This window comes from Eurypyga helias, unplaced genomic scaffold (genome assembly GCF_000690775.1).
Source record: "Eurypyga helias isolate BGI_N326 unplaced genomic scaffold, ASM69077v1 scaffold7639, whole genome shotgun sequence".
Lineage (NCBI taxonomy): Eukaryota > Metazoa > Chordata > Aves > Eurypygiformes > Eurypygidae > Eurypyga > Eurypyga helias.
Window position 1 is genome coordinate 48788 of NW_010272656.1, and position 16203 is coordinate 64990.

The 16203-nt window shown below is 39.1% G+C and overlaps 1 protein-coding gene across 1 annotated transcript in view; it reads right to left on the minus strand.

The window, feature by feature from the left end:
- The window catches only part of LOC104515277 (E3 ubiquitin-protein ligase UBR5), a gene marked incomplete at its 3' end in the record, with an annotated part of 53009 nt that extends 48420 nt beyond the window's left edge, over window positions 1-4589 (minus strand). Inside the window, exons 1-4 of the mRNA XM_010159193.1 lie at window positions 4548-4589; window positions 3977-4058; window positions 3724-3800; window positions 2823-2942 (exon numbers count right to left, since the gene is read on the minus strand). The remainder of the gene's footprint in view (window positions 1-2822; window positions 2943-3723; window positions 3801-3976; window positions 4059-4547) is intronic.
- Between the last annotated feature and the right edge of the window lie 11614 nt (window positions 4590-16203).

The following is a 16203-nucleotide window of genomic DNA, read 5'->3' on the forward strand; positions in this document are numbered from 1 at the left end:
GTGGATATATATATACATAAATACTTGCACACAACCAATTCCCAGAGTTACTGAAAGCAACAGTGTCAGCAGCGCAACATCTAATGTTCAGCTGTTAGCTTCCTACTACAAAAGCATATATGCAGCAGCTTCACAATCAGTGGGCTCTGTGTGACAGAGGGTCCCTATGCTCAGATGGGTCTTCTAAAATTTCTGAGACTTGATTTACATTAAGAAATAGCTTAAGGTTACACCAGATAGTTCTCTGATCCCCAGGGATGATTTTCAAGAGGTACTCTAGCCTGGACCTATTCTTATTAGACAAATCAACATCAACTATATACATTGCAAAACATGCCTAAACTGACTGAACCGTTTTTTCATTTCTATGGGTCAGTATCAAAAGAAGAGAGTAAAAAGGCAGTGATTTGTAGAAATAGACAAATCACCATCATTACATCTTTCCTCTAATCTTAACACCACAGAACTGTGTCAGTTTAATCTGTTTTGGACAGGAGACTAGATACTCTCTTGTCATGAAAGATTAAGAGACTAATTTGTTCTTCAAGGTTAACTACATTTTGTTGTACAAATCTACCTTAAAAGGATACTGGATATGGTATTAATGCTATTTAATAATCAGTATCAGCAGAACTTTCCTGCTCTCCACCACCCTAACCCTGAATCTCCTTTCAAGAAGGAAAAAAAAAATAATTAAAAAGACAAAAAAAAAGTATATTCTCTGAAGCAGTATCTAATAAATGCACGTTAGAAGTATAGCACATGTAGCTATAAAAGTTAATTAAGTAAGAATACTTATCTTAGCAATCAACTTAAGAGATAAAATATAACATCCTTCTCTTTTTTTTGTTCTTTTTTTCGTTCTTTTTTTCCTCTCCTGAAAAGACTGCAAGCACAGAATAACCAAGTATCTGCCTAAGAGGAGGCCCTGTCACAGACACATCTACATTTTCAGGATTCTAGCCAGCAACCACACAGACAATGACAAGACAAAAAGCAATTCAGCGATGGCTTTAGGAAAAGTCTTGTCTCATGAGTTATAGAAAAAGAGGTCTTAAAAAAACCCAAACTACTGAAAAAATAATTAAAAAAAAAAAAACAAACCCAAACCAAAGAAGAATCTGACATTTTAAATTTAATGTGGTTTATATTTAATTATTTAAAATTTATAAGTGTATTTATATTTAATGTATTTCTAAAGGTGGGAAGGGGGCTGAGTGAAAGTCAAATTCTTCCTACGTAACAATTCTCAATTCAACTCTCAGCAGGGAAGATGTGGGTTTAAAAAAAAAAAAAAAGGTTAAACATTAGACTTTAATACTTATTACAGGCACATTTTCTACTTTAAGTTATAAAGTATGACAGACTTAAGACATCTAGCAGTTAAAACCATTTATATTCATATAATAATTCAACTATTCCAAGTGTGTCCTAACTTGGTCTTATAAAGAAAAAAAAAATTAAAAAAAAATCACAAGGACACAGCTATTCCTATTGAAGCTGTCTGAACCTAGAATAAATATTAATGCAGAATGAAAAACCTTTCTGCTTATTTCTGCTCACCTACTAGTTTTCCACATCTCTCCACTGCCCACCATTATGCTAGCAATTTTCCAAATGCAGTGATCTAGTCTAAGGTTTCCACAGTTTGAATCTTTCTAGACTCTGTTTATTAAGTTATATACTCCTCTCATTAAACAGAGCAGTTAGAGTGTGTACTGCTACTCTACCAGTTCGGTGACTTTCAACTACCTAGTTCTGAAACATGCAAGGGAAGAAATTAGGAACTCTTCAGCGTTGGTCTCCTAAGCACACCGCCTCAAACAATTTTAACTGGTTATGCTCAAGTAAAAATAACAAGGAAAAAAGTTTTACACTTTCCACAGCAAGCTTTAAACACCACAATACCAGTTTGCCTTTAAACACATGGATTTTAGGTTCAGATGCACAAAGGTATCACAAAAGGTTTGGGCAAATTATCTTTCATGCAGCTAAGCCCCAGATGAAATTATCTTATTTGGTAACACAAACAACAGAATTCATGGAAAAGCTGTAGTTCCTCCTTCTTCACACATCGTTCACATGCAGAAATCAGTCTGTAAATGCAGTTCACCTTACTACGGTTAGGAAGCAGCACTGTTCAACATGTCTTACAAAAGCATATAACAAAGAGTTTGCTGTGATTATATAATGAAGATTAATTTACATTGCTATATAAAGGGACACCATCAACCTTAAAGCTAATGATAAAAAATGGAATCTGTACATTTAGTATCTAGTACAATTTTAAGGGTCTGAGCAACAATCTTTTCCAAATGATTCCTTCCTATTACTACGTATAAGACCCCAGCCAACAAAATGCTGCTCGTTACTTGGGGCACGGAAGAAGACAGCACAATAAAACTGAGCACACAAAGGTCTGCAAATTAAGACAGTGAACATTGAGTGCATTTATGCAGGAAGATTTTACTTCAAGCTGCTAGCATATCAAGGTTTAAACTGATAGTGTCCCTCTAAAAAACTGCTTTTCAAAATCAAGGAACTAAAAAAATATTAAAAAAAAAAAAAAAACAACACAGCCAAAATCAAGTTATTCTTCACACACACACAAAGAACGCTCTGATTCCTAGGTACTGAAGGGTCACTTGCATATCTTATTTTAACCAAGTCAGCAAAGGTTTTTTTTATTATTATACCCTACCTACACAACTGCTGTAATTATACGTTCCCTTATACATACTGCATACAGTTTATATATGTGTATACACATATACTCAAATATGGAACAAACAGATTGCAGCCTCAGTCCTATCAAAACTTACCCAAGGGTGTTGCCTGCCAGTCTGCCCAGAGTTTCAGAACCAGACAGAAACCATGGGGAGTCACTAGTCCTGCCTGGCCTGGATGTCCTTCCTGCCCCTGAGCCACTGCTCAACTTTGAACTGAAAGTAAAAGATGGTAAATCAGTCACAAAACAATCCCAAATGGGTTAAGAACAAAACCTGGAATCCCAGGTCTAAATTCTCAGGGACTTAGTCTGGTAACATACCAGCTTAAGCAACACCCTTGGGGAATATTCCAAACTAATCTAACTGTATATTAAGAGGTACACTGGAAAAAGAAAGTGGAAAGCATGTCTAACATCGGCAACCCATAATAGACCAGTTGCAAATACATGTTAAGCTAATTAGTGATTTGAGTTGGGCGCTGTGCTAGAGTTTTCAGTTGGCATATATGTACAAACTGTAATCACCAGGTGTTCTATCCACAAACCTGAGACTGAGTACGCTACTTCGATATTAAGAAGTGGTTTACATTCAAATATAAACCATTAAATAGTCCTATTAAAGGGGACTTACCTGGACTGAAGACAACAGGTCTAGAAAGTGAGCCTCTCCAGATGGGACCACTTTCACAGTGGATTCTACATGAAGGCTAACAATTTAAGAGTTTCTTTCATAAGGCTTATTTTTGGAGGGGTTTGTTTCTTGAAGTTAAAGAGATCCTGTCTCACTTCTTTTAGAATCACACCTACTATTTACTCCTACACCAGTTTGTCAAGCTCGGCTGTTTGGCTGCATCACCATAACCATTATGTACCTACTCAAAGTACCCATTCCAAAAGCAATCTAGTTTAAAAACAAAGACAAAACCAAAAAAGCAGCCAAGCTGCTTATCCAGTTAAAAAAAAAAAGACTTAATATGAAGAAAAGTGTTTCTTACCCATCATTATTATCAGGTTTACCCAATTCCAATCTGTCTGGTTGAACCGAAAAACCAATCCTGCAGACTCTACCGTCCTATACGTAAAACAAGGAAACCAAGTGTCCAAAATTGAAACGTAAGACAAGTTACAGAAAACAATACAAACAAAAACAAGTCTTCAGTTACTGAGGAACGTTGATCAATTTAACATTAGAAGAATTTTAACTGTATGTTTTCATGTTTGTTATCTGAGCAGATTTAAGTAATTTACCTCAAGAAGAAATGCAGCATGATTTGGTCCCACCACACACTGTTTAATAGTGGCCTGTTCCAATACATTCAAAGGAGGGTGGCTGAAAACAAAAAGTAAGCATGTATTTTTAAACTTCTACGGTCAGGAAAAAATAAAACAACAAGCGACAATGGAAAAGAACAATGCACAGTGATGGTTACTGACGTAAAAACATTCAAGAATGACTAAATGCGCATTAGCTGAAGCAACTATGATATATTTTTGATCATTACGCACAGAAAATGCAGAACAAAAGCTTAAAAGGCAGTAAGAGCTTTTATTTAATTTGATCATCGTAAACAACAGGGGTTATACTTGACATTAAGGAGTCATTTCATAAGGTGGGTATTTAATACTAGAATTTATCACAACTGAAAACCTAACATTTTCTTCCTAATGTTAGAATGTTATCTGAAGCATTTCTGAACTTCAATATTAGTAGTATTGAGGCTTCCTAAGGCTACACCTACAGTACCACCATTGGTGTCTTGTTGCTGTTAGAAACACTGTGCTTTCCTAATGATTTACACCAGGATGTGATGTGCCTTACCTGTTTAAGTTATATTTGTTCAGCTTCTCCGAAACTTCCCTTAATCTGAAACAAAAAGAAAAGAAGCTGTTTGAAAGAAATCCTCCACAGTACGCTACATTCACTTAAGCAGCATATTTATGACATTATGGGAACAACTTACCACCACTTTTAATGAAGCTTGGTATAGGGAGTCTATATAAGAACTGGATGGTCTTGGAGGGGTTTTTTTTGCTTTAGAGTTTTACCCTTCCACCTACTATCTTGCCACAAAATTCATGTTTTCTTGCATTTCTATGCATTTTGCAAGTCACTTTCAAAAAGCACTTCTCCTGCCTTGTTGCCACCATTTACAACTTTACACACAAAACAAGCAGATGGAACAATTAGCATTAACTGTAGACATACTCGTGTTTCCTTGTACAAGGCTGTGTATCCCAGAGCAGACAGGATTGTAATTTTCTAGGAAATCCAAGCATGTGGCACATCAGAGCCAAAAATATGACAGTACGCTCCCCAAAACAGAAAAAGACAGGAAAACTGATACACAAAAGCCATCGTTGAAAAGGGACAAACAACAAACTGACTAGTAGAAGAAACAATCCAGATAAAATTCACTATATATAGGGTTATGTAAAAGATCACCTTTACTAAAAGGGAAAAAAGCACTTCCATCTCACTATCGTGGCACCTCACCAAATGGAAGATCAGAAGCTGAAAAAGGGGCAACCCACAGACTGCTCCTGCTTAGAGGATATGGTGTCCGAAAGTGGAAACCAACACAGTTCTAACGTAATTTCTAATACACTTAGAAAAGATCCTCTTCAGGCATCTGAGATACTCTCATAATACCAGGTAAGCATTTCAGGTAAAACTTGGGCTCCTTTCTTCCCAAAGATGACAAGCAACCTGAAAAAAACCCCTTAACCAGCTTCCAATCTTAGTTAGAACATTTGAATTGTATTAAGATAGAAACCAGAGATGAATCCTGTAAAAATAAAGCAACATCTTCCTAATTAAGACAAAGTGTCCCAACTTTGGTACCATGTTTGTCCTAGCTTTACACAAATCTCTTCCTTAAGCAGCAACACCGTTCTAAAACAAATGGGAGGATATGCACACCAGCACTGCTTTCCTCTCTTAGAATCCATGCCTTTAAACCTTCTCTTTTTACTTGCTTCACTCCAGTTTCTACACACAGGCTGCTATGGACAACAGACTTCAGTCACTTGCAAACCCTGAGCATGAGACAGAATACAGATTAGAGGTCCAAACAGCTAAATCTTAATGTCATCAACAGTGTTTAAAGTGCTTGTCCTGAGGAGAGAAAAAGGAAAAAAGATATATGTCTGTGTGAGAAATAGATAATTTATACTGATAGAAATAACTTTCAAGCACAAGAAGAAAGGATCACAGTGAGAGAACAGCAGGAAGGAAGTGAACGTGCTTAGAATCGCCTTTTGCTATCCAAGCCAAGCTCTCGTTTGTAAGAAGGCAATTTCACACTCCCAATTTCCAGCCACATTACTTCACACAGGCCAAGCACACGCATAGATTAAGGTTTCTGTGAAGATAACCCACAAAAGGGGAAGAGAACACAAACTTCACATGCAATCTGCATGAAAGGTACCCCACAAGAGTGAACTGCTGTGGGAGAACGTGGAATGAATCCCAACGATGAATGGCACATACTCCGCAGCTTACCGTACGGTTTTATGAAGCAAGCAGGGATCTGCCACATAATATATGACAAGTTAAACATCCCTGAAGTTTCATGTCTTATGTATATCGCCTAACAGTCTCCCACAGGAATCCTGAGCAGTTTTCCATTAACATCTCTCCTCTTGGCAAGCCTAAGTAATAATTATAGAATAGGAAAACCTACCTTTAAGTTCACTGCACTGCCTATTTGAAAAGCTGACGGCAAGTAAAGCAGTGCTTTATTGAAGACAGTTACTAGACTTGACTAGGAGCAATGCTTAAAGCCTCCTTATCTGACCCTTATGTCACAAAAACTAAGCCCTAGCAAAGAAATAAACATTTTTCAATCTGTAAAAAAATCATCATAATCTTTTTACTTTTTTTTTTTTTAAAAAAAAAAAAAAAGCAGTAGGGAAGAAATATGCCCAGAACTGCGATATCCCTGCTGGGACACTGGTCTCACCCCCACTCCTTCCTCTCCTTGTGCTGCCAAAAGCATTTGTGGGAACACCAGTCGCAAAGCTAAACCAGCAGAAAAACAGGGGTAGGGCGGGAAGATGCGTTTGTACACTCTGTAGGGAGAACATGTTCGTGCAAATCAAAGCTCTAAATAATTTCACAGAACCATCTCCAGAAGCACTCTAAGCCTTTCTCCTGGCAAGGTACTGTACTACCAACCCTCTGAAGGAAAAACACAAAACGCATATTTAAGGTTGTGTTCAACAATCCGATTCAGTAATTTCAACTGCTGGTGCACTGGAGGAAGAGGCACAGGCAGAGATTATTTAATCAATTCTCAGCTTAAGGAAGGTCAACACTTCCACTGAGACCTTTCTGTGGTAAAAGGAATCTCTGATATGAATGACTGGATAGGATATGCTTTGAAAAATTCTTATTAAAAGACAAACTATGTCAAAGGACAAAGGCAGAAGCAGTATGGATTTTGGGGAAAAAAACACTAGCTTGCCATACTTCTAAACTACAAGTTTAGTGATGACCTGGTTCCCATGTTAAGACATGTTCTTTAAACAGCCCTATCAAAATTCACCAAACACAGTTGTGAGGAAAACAAAAAGTCAGTCTGTCCAAGACAAGCAGGGATTGCTCTGATGTTAAATGCAGCTATAATTTCTAGCCTCTCTGAACTGCTCAGAACAGAAGGGAACTATACCCACAGTAAACTCCAGGTGAGGACTACAGCAGCTCAGACTTCACAAGTGACACTTCTATGCATCACAAGATGTTGCTTCTCTCAACGTACTTTTCTATTTCCAGAGAAGTTTTTTCTGAGGATCCATCTTTCCACCACATCTTGCTTTATAAAAAATGCAAATTAGGCTAAAAAGTGCAGGAACTCCATATCAAAACACTAAGTATCTTAGAGAAAAACTGGACTTCAGTACATTTGAAAGTAAATTTAAACACATGCTTAAATCCACATAAGCAAAATTCTGGTTTACAATTGGTGTTTTTACCCAATTTGCAAGAATAAAAATCTTCTGTCTTAAAGTAGGCAGGCTGTCCAGAGAATTTTAAGTCACTACAGACTTCTCTAATACCCGTTCATCATGCTCAGTTCCCTGCAGAGGTCCATCAGCAGCAGTCCTACCTTGAGAAGGAATATTCATCTTTCTCAAGTATTTCCATCATGCCATTTCCATCTGTTTGTTCAGACCAACAAACAACCCAAAAGACAGAAGCAGAACTTACTTACTGCTACAAGGTTTTAGAATAGTTCATGAATATATGCTCATTCTTCCTCCAGTGTATTAGGAAACCAACAGTTACCAAAAAAAAAAACCAAAACACACCCAAAGGAAAAAAACCCCACACCTACATCATCTCCATCCAGTGAACTTCTGCAAGAGCTTCTGAAGCAGACAAGTGACTCAAAAAGCACAGTACACTGCAAATAAAGACCTCATGTAGCAAGATTTACATATTTTTTCCCTCAAAAACTTACTTGCTGTTGAGCTGAAACAGTATTTACAGGTGCTAATATCTAATTTGACATTTTGCAGCTTTGGTCAAATAACATTACATACAGCACATTTATTTTTAGAAATACTAAAACAGTATCTGCCACCTCAGAGAGTAATTTCTGTAAAGATATAAAGAAAGTTATTTTTCATTTTTCTCTGCAACTTCAGACTGAATTTTTTAAATGTCAGCTAGGTCTTTAAAGAACACACAGTAAAAACCCACTGAAGTTAAGCAATTCAAACAACGGATTTAACCATGAGATGTAAAATAAAACGTTCACATGCTGCATGTCTCCAGAAGAAAGGAAATCTTTCTGTACTTAAGCAAGACTACAGAGTCCCAGACACAATATTCCTAAGATTATCTTGGATTTTTCCTGAAGTTGCTCCTTTATAGCCTTATTTGTACACTTTAAAGTGAAAATATCAGGCAGGGGCTGCAACATATGAGCTTTTCCTCACTTCAGCACCTCACGGTGATGGCAAGAGTTGCAGAGGAGGAAAAGGAAAGGTACATTCAAAAAACACCTCAGCTCGGCATGATGAACACCTCTGAGTAAGGAAATTAAAAATAAAATTAATGTAGCCCTGGTAGGTTTTTTTTCTAAGTGATCAGGCCTCTTTAAGACAACTTAGTATGTCAGTGAAGTCTGTAAGCCGACAAACGTATGAGACTTTCACACCAGAGCAGAAAGAAGTACACAAGAACTGATATGATGCTTTTCCAAGGGAGGGACAATAAGCAGATATCCAAGGTAGGAAAAAATCCCAAACAACTCAAGCACTGGGAAACAGTACTGAGTAACATTCCTATCAACACTTAAAAAATAAAGACAACCTTCATTTCCATCCCTCAGCTGAGATCCTGCAGTGCTCTGAGGGCAGCGAGCCAGACCAAAGGAAGCGGCTATGTGGCCAGTTAAGAGGTTTCAGTGCAGCAGAGATGCACAGCCTCCAGACCAAAGGCCTCTCACACTTGGAATCACATGGAAATGAACTCCTGCACCTGTCTATCGCTATCATGAGAACAGAGTCTCCAAAATGCAGAAAATGGACACCAATAAGAAGCTTAAGCAAATACGTTATCTTTGTTTCTTAATCCCAGGATGTCTTGGACATAGGATGCTGTCACATCCAGGTATCGTCCACGCCATCATACAGCATAAAAAAGGATCCCACCCCTATCCCCATGTCAAAGGTTAGAAAGCAGTTTCCAAAGAGGCAACCTTCCGCAGCTCCTGTACCAAACACCTTTCTCCTACTGGAATCAATGAAGAAATAAAGGTGAAAAACCTCATTTCCACCAGTGAGTAGGAGGAAAGGGCCAGGGGAGAAAGGGAAAAGATTAAAGTGTGCTTTAATCCAGTGTGCTTTATTAAGTCCATCTGGGTAGTAAGGGAGGAGCATCCATTAAAGAAACAATGCTCAAGTACCACATAAAAGTAGGCAGTAAGATGAGCTGTAGAAAATATAAAGTAAAGCACACCAAAAAAAATCCCAAGCCCAAGTACAAAACAACAGTCTCCAAGAGAACCAGTTCTACTCATGAGTGGGGTGGGAAGATGTGTTTAGACTGTAACACATAGATCACCAAAACAAACAGGTTCACAAAAAGTCATTGCTCCACTCAGTCTGTAATCAGGTGTACCATGGCTTACACCGCGTCCTCTCCCCATTCCAAGAAATGTAAGTTAGGACTATTCAGTTATTACATACTAAACCAAAACATATTGCTCAGGAAATCCCTGAGCTGCTAATTCTCAGAAGCTGGAATGACGCCACTGTTTGCCCTGTTCTAACACTCTTCTGTCATCTAGCACTGGTCACTGCCACAGAGAGGAGGAAAACAAGATGGGCCTCTTGTCTGACTGTAACAGCTAATCTTATGTTTCCCAGTATCAACCAACACAGGGTTACAGAACACAGCTCCCAAACTTTATTTTCTATTTTGTAAGACTGTCAGTTTGGTTGATAAAGGTAGCTCTGATCATTTAATAGTCCTCCCTGGAACGACAGTAAAACACAACGCTGAATCAGTAAGCTATAGTAGAAAGCTAATATGGCAAACATCAAACAAATTAATCTCTTGGAAACGGTTTTCTGCAGTATCACTGAAAAGTCTTGAGGTAATAAAATGATTGCAGAAAGTAAATTCCCTTGCAGCAGATCATTATTATTTCATGATATAACAACACTGATATAGATGATGACCTATATCTAAAGGCAGGTATAAGCTAGCCCACAACAAGGTTAAAGCAAGACAAGAAAAATTAGCAAGGATAGGCTAGTGGCAACGACATCAGAAGGTCAGATACCCACCAATATCTAATACTCAGAATTAAACACATACTGCAGAGGCAAGTAAAACAACTTACCCATCTCCTTCACTGTACAGAGAGGGTAAGCATGTATTTCAGTTCTAGTTTTAATGAAGCACAAGCAGATTTCCTGTAACTGTAGGGGAGAACGAGGGGAAAGCAATGGATATTGTCTACCTGGACTTCAGGAAGGCCTTTGACACTGTCTCCCATAGGATACTCAGAGAAGCTGCTGATGTATGGGCTGGATGAGCACTGAGATGGACTGAAAACTGGCTGAACGGCTGGGCCCAGAGGGTGGTGAACAGCAGTGTAACGTCTAGCTGGAGGCCACTGACAAGCACTCAGTGCTGGGTCCAGTCCTGTTCAGTATTGTCATGAACAATCTGCATGATGGGGCAGAGTACCCCCAGCCAGCTTGCAGATGACACCAAACTGGGAGGGGTGGCAGGTATGCCAGAGGGTCATGCTGCCATCCAGAGCGCAGCAACCTCATGAAGTCCAGCAAGGGGACGCGCAAAGTCCTGCACCTGGAGAGGAACAACGCCACACACCAGTACATGCTGGGGGCTGCCCAGCTGGGAGTGCTGGTAGACACTACGTTGAACAGGAGCCACCAACTGCAAAGCGGGTGAAGGTATCTGGGCTGTGTTAGGCAGAACATTGCCAGCAGGCCGATGGAGGTAATCCTTCCCTTTATTCAGCACTGATGAGGCCACACCTGGAGTTCTGTGTCCAGTTCTGTGCTCCCCAGTACAAGAGACACGGACATACTGGACACAGTCTAGCGAAGGGTCACAAAGATGATTAAGGGACTGGAGCATCTCTCCTGTGAGGAAAGGCTGAGAGAGCTGGGACTGTTCCGCCTGGGTAAGAGAAGGCTCTGGGGGGATCTTATCAACATATGTAAACACCTAAATAGAGGGTGTAAAGATGGCAGACCCAGGCTCTTTTCAGTGGTGCCCAGTGACAGGACTAAAGGCGACGAGCATACAGAAACACAGGAGGTTCAGTCTGGGCATCAGGAAACACTTTTTTACTGTGACAGTGACCGAGCACTGGCCCAGGTTGCCCAGGGAGGTTGCAGAGTCTCCAACCTTGGGAGTTAGTCAGAAGCCGTCTGAACACAGTCCTGGGCAACCAGCTCTAGATAGCCCTGCTTGAGCATGGAAGCTGGATCAGACGACATCCAGAGGTCCATTCTGGCCTCAGCCTTCTTGTGATTCTGAGGGCTTTTTGCTTTCAGGATGTGATCTCCATACATTTGATTTGGAGGCATGGGGGGGGGGGGGGGGGGGGACGACAAAAAAAGGGGGGGGGGGAAAACAAACCACCCAAACACCACCAAACCACAAACACTAGACATTTTTTGCCACTGAAAAGGTAGGAGCTCATGTTTTGCTACAGAAGCCCTATACGGGCAGTGACCTAGAAAAAAAAATTACACCAAGTAGTCAGGGAAGTATCTGAGAAGTATCATCTAGACACTGAGTAAAAATATTCGCGAGTACTAAAATATCCAGATGGAAGCACTCTGTTTCTCTAGCAATAACAGAACCCCTCCAGCAAGACCAGGGGACAGCCTCCTGTAGGACTTGTGAAATGCAGCATTAGGTTTGCAGAACTTGTCCCTTATTAATGATGAATTTCTAGGCTGACTAACTGGTTCCTCTAGTTAAAAATCTATTTACACCCTTTCTCTGGATTTATCATTTAAGTGACACTTAAAACATTACTTTCTGAATAATTTGTTTTCAAAAAAGGAAAAAAAACCCAATACTCACAGGGCAAAGCAGAGCCATAACTTATCTCAAGAGCAATATGAAGTCAATCACACTTTTTAAATAAGCAAACACCCAATCATAAAATAGCTATGATACAGCATGGCTGCTTTTCTGAAAAAAGCTGTAATGAAAAGTCTGAATATGAACAGAAAGATATCACAGAATGGTATGATCCTAACAGGACTAGCACACAGCAGTTTCAGCACACCTACATATGTCACTCAGCACAATATCCAGAGGATTTGGTAGTAAAGTAGACCTACAGCTACAGGCTGCCTAAATGTCTAGTGGTGTTTCTGTGGAAAAAAAGAAAACTACGCTATAGGAGGATGAGTCAGCCTCAATCTGATGTTATTCTATGACAGCAGACTTCCAAAAAATATGGGTCGCAGATTCAGGCAATACAAGACAGAAATCTGTACTATGGTGTAGCATGCATCAAATCACCATTCTGTGTTCCCAGATTCTGTTCAACTGCACAATATCCTTGTAGCTGCTAAGAATTTCTGCTTAACATTTAGCAGAAGGCTGTTTCTTCAGCCAGAAGACCACTAGAAGCTAAACAATTGGATCAACCAGCTCAGTTGGGTGCAAGTTCTGAGTCTGAAAACAATGAAAGTTGTAAGCTATTTAGCTATCCATCATTTCAGCAACTATATCCTTCCATGACAGTAAAATGCGGATAATAGGAATTTAGAACCCCATGGTTGTCTTCAAGGATGCTTGAAAAATACTCATATGAAATAATGTGAGCCACTATTACTATGCTGAGCAACATAATAATTCAAGCTACAAAAACGTAGCTAGGAAGCTGTACACTTGAGTAGAATGAGTGAAACTTGAAAGACCACATCTAGACAGAGGGGAAGACAAAATCCTTTTTACTGTCAGTGTTGCTGTAGTGATCCCATTTAAAAAAAAAAAAAAGCTATCAAAATAAAAATCCAGTCATTGTAAAGTCTTAAAACCTTTTTGTGTCCCGTAGCAATAGATTGTTAAAGCTCCTTCAAGAGTTAATGACGAGCCAGCAGGGAGGCTGTGTATTTACCACAGCTTAAAGCCAGGAGAGCCAGGTTCTGGTCCCAGCTGAGGCTACTGTGGGAACCCAAATCGTAATCTCTCCACCATTTTCCCTTTCATTCTTGCTCTAAGCTTTCGGAAGCCGTGACCACTATGTGCAAAGTTGGAGAACGGCCTTTGATTTGAGCATTCAAAAGCTACAAAAATATTTTTAAAATTCAGAACTGTCATGTTATATACTTTGTGTCTTGGCTGGAGAAAAGCAACAGTGTATTTTGTACAAGTGATTTTATTAAAAACAAAGCACAAACAAGACAGTGAATTCTAACTGCTTTGCAGTGAAGTTCAGCGTGCTTATTCACATGCTGAATCAGTTTTAGCAATAGGAAAAGGTCATTTTGCATGTCCAGTCCTTTACTTGCCAAACGCTCTGATACTACAGTATTAGCTGCATATTACTTCTTCAAACTTGTTAAAAAATGCCTTTTAAATACCACAAACTCCCCTCCTCGCACAGCACTGTCTTCTCCTAAATATACATCTTCAAAACCTTCCTCTCAGACACTGCATCTTTGATTTAGATAGGAACAGAACGAGGCTTGGCGTAGGGAGTACAGAACAAGCACCGCGCCAGACAAACAAGCAGCCAAATCACTCTGTCAGATGCGAACTGCAGGCAAAATAACTCAGAAGAAACTCCAGCTTTTGAGGTGCACAGCTCATCACAATAATTTCTTGCATTGCTGAAAACCAAACTCTTTCTTTTCCATCTGTCTGTACCACAGCCACAAAACTCCAGGTGCTTCCCCTAAGCGTAACAAGTATTTTGGTTCCACTACAAGAGCTCATGAAGCAGCACACTGAGTATCTCCTGCTTCACATTTTGCCTATGGCCATACTATTTCAGGTACCAATCTTGCCAGATTCTGCACCACAAGAGAAAGAAACAAAGCTTTGGCTACTCAAACAAACAGCCTGTTATGTTCCCATGCCCTCCCATCCAGATTACAGTCTGCCTACCCAATCTGCCCCACAACGATGCTATGGCTTGGACCATTGGAATGTTTTATTAAATACCTTTAAATCCTTGCTCTAGGCACAGATCTATTTTGCCAAAGTCAGAAAATTGTGTAAATAATGCCTTTAAAAAAAAAAAAGAGAGAGAAGGTAAACTGCTGTTACTAATGTACTAAGTGTGGTCAAAGTTGAAGAAAAGAGTTTCAACAACCTAAGAAAGAGATCTTCACCAAAGGTCAGACAACAATAACTCAGTTATATTAAAAGGAAAAACAATACAAGATGGATTAAAAGCCATAAATCATTTTTAGAATAACAATTCTTGATACTTACTAGAAAGAAAAAAAAAAAAGGCAGCTCTGATCATCTTCAGGCTGGAGAGAGAACTTCATGCCATAAATGAAAGAATAAACACTAAGAGAAACGTTTAAGAAAATTCATTGTGCAAGATGAACGAGACACTGAAATGACACCGCACTTACTGAAGGAAGTGACAAACCCCAATGACTTCAAATGGCAAGAGACTAAGGCCTACAGCTCTCATTCAAGTGCACTCATTCAGGTAAGTTTTTTCCAGGTAAGTTTTTAGTAAAAACACTGTGGCACAAACATTTGAGCATACTGAATCAATGCCAGACTCAAACTATATGGAAACTATATAGTGAAATTGTAATTTTTAGTAAAATCAAGATCTCCCAACCTTGATCCATCTCATTATATACCTAGGTAGTTCCAATGCAAAGTGATAATTTATCCCAAAGGTAAGAGTTTGAGGAAACCCAATGGAGAATAAAGAATGAAGCATAACAAAAGACTGTAAGCAGGTTTTTAAAAAGCTGTTTAAGCCAAGCCTGTGTGAAAACTAGGCAACTACTAATTCTACACCGTGTAAAAAGAAAAAAAAAAGACAAAAGTTAGCATCCAGCTTAACTAGAGATGATGACAAACATTGGTAATACCACCAAGCCCCGTGTACAGAACACAGTTTCTTTCTGGGCTATTTTCTAACAGGCAAACTACAGCTGCATGGTTACAGTCACCCTAAATTACTGAAGATATTCCCAACCATCCATACTACTAATTACTTAAGAGTAAAAAAAACCCAAAAACCCCATAAACAAACAAAAACATACCCCCTTGAATAAGAGGGGAGGGTTGCCACTGAGAAATTTCATAAGATTCTTGGAAGTCTGCAGGAGCCTTCATGCTTTCATCTGCTGAGTTACACTACCATTGTCACAAATCAACTTGGCAGACCTCACGGCTGGCAGCAAAACACCACCAGCGAGAAGTTCCAACACAATAATGTCCAAAATAATACCGATCACATGAATGTTTTCAACGTTTTTTATCCTGCATTCTTTAATAAAACACCATAATGTAAAATTAAATCAGAAACATAAGGGACCAGAGCTATTTTGGGACATCTTTTCTGATAAAAGTAAGCAGTTTAATCAAGAGAAGCTGTCCAAAACAAAATTACAGAGAGTAACACATTTTATCTGCGTTGTGGACGTAAACAATTTCAGAAATCACTAAGAGACGTCTTGCAGCATAACACCAACAGACTTGGAATTACAAAAACTAGCCAATGAGACAAACCATAAAATGCTATGTTAAAGATCATTTTAGAACTGCAACAAAATAATTATGCTGGGGTGTTACAAAAGGTGGCAAATGAATATTCAAAGCTTTTCTGTACCAACACAGATTGGTAACGTTAAACACACTGCACTTTTAAGCACAACAGCTAAGAATTGCTGAAAGACAGGGTGAAGCATATTTACCATGAGACATTCCCCTGACAAGTACTGGCAGTAGCAGTGAGACTCGTGAGAAGACAATGTTTTCAAAG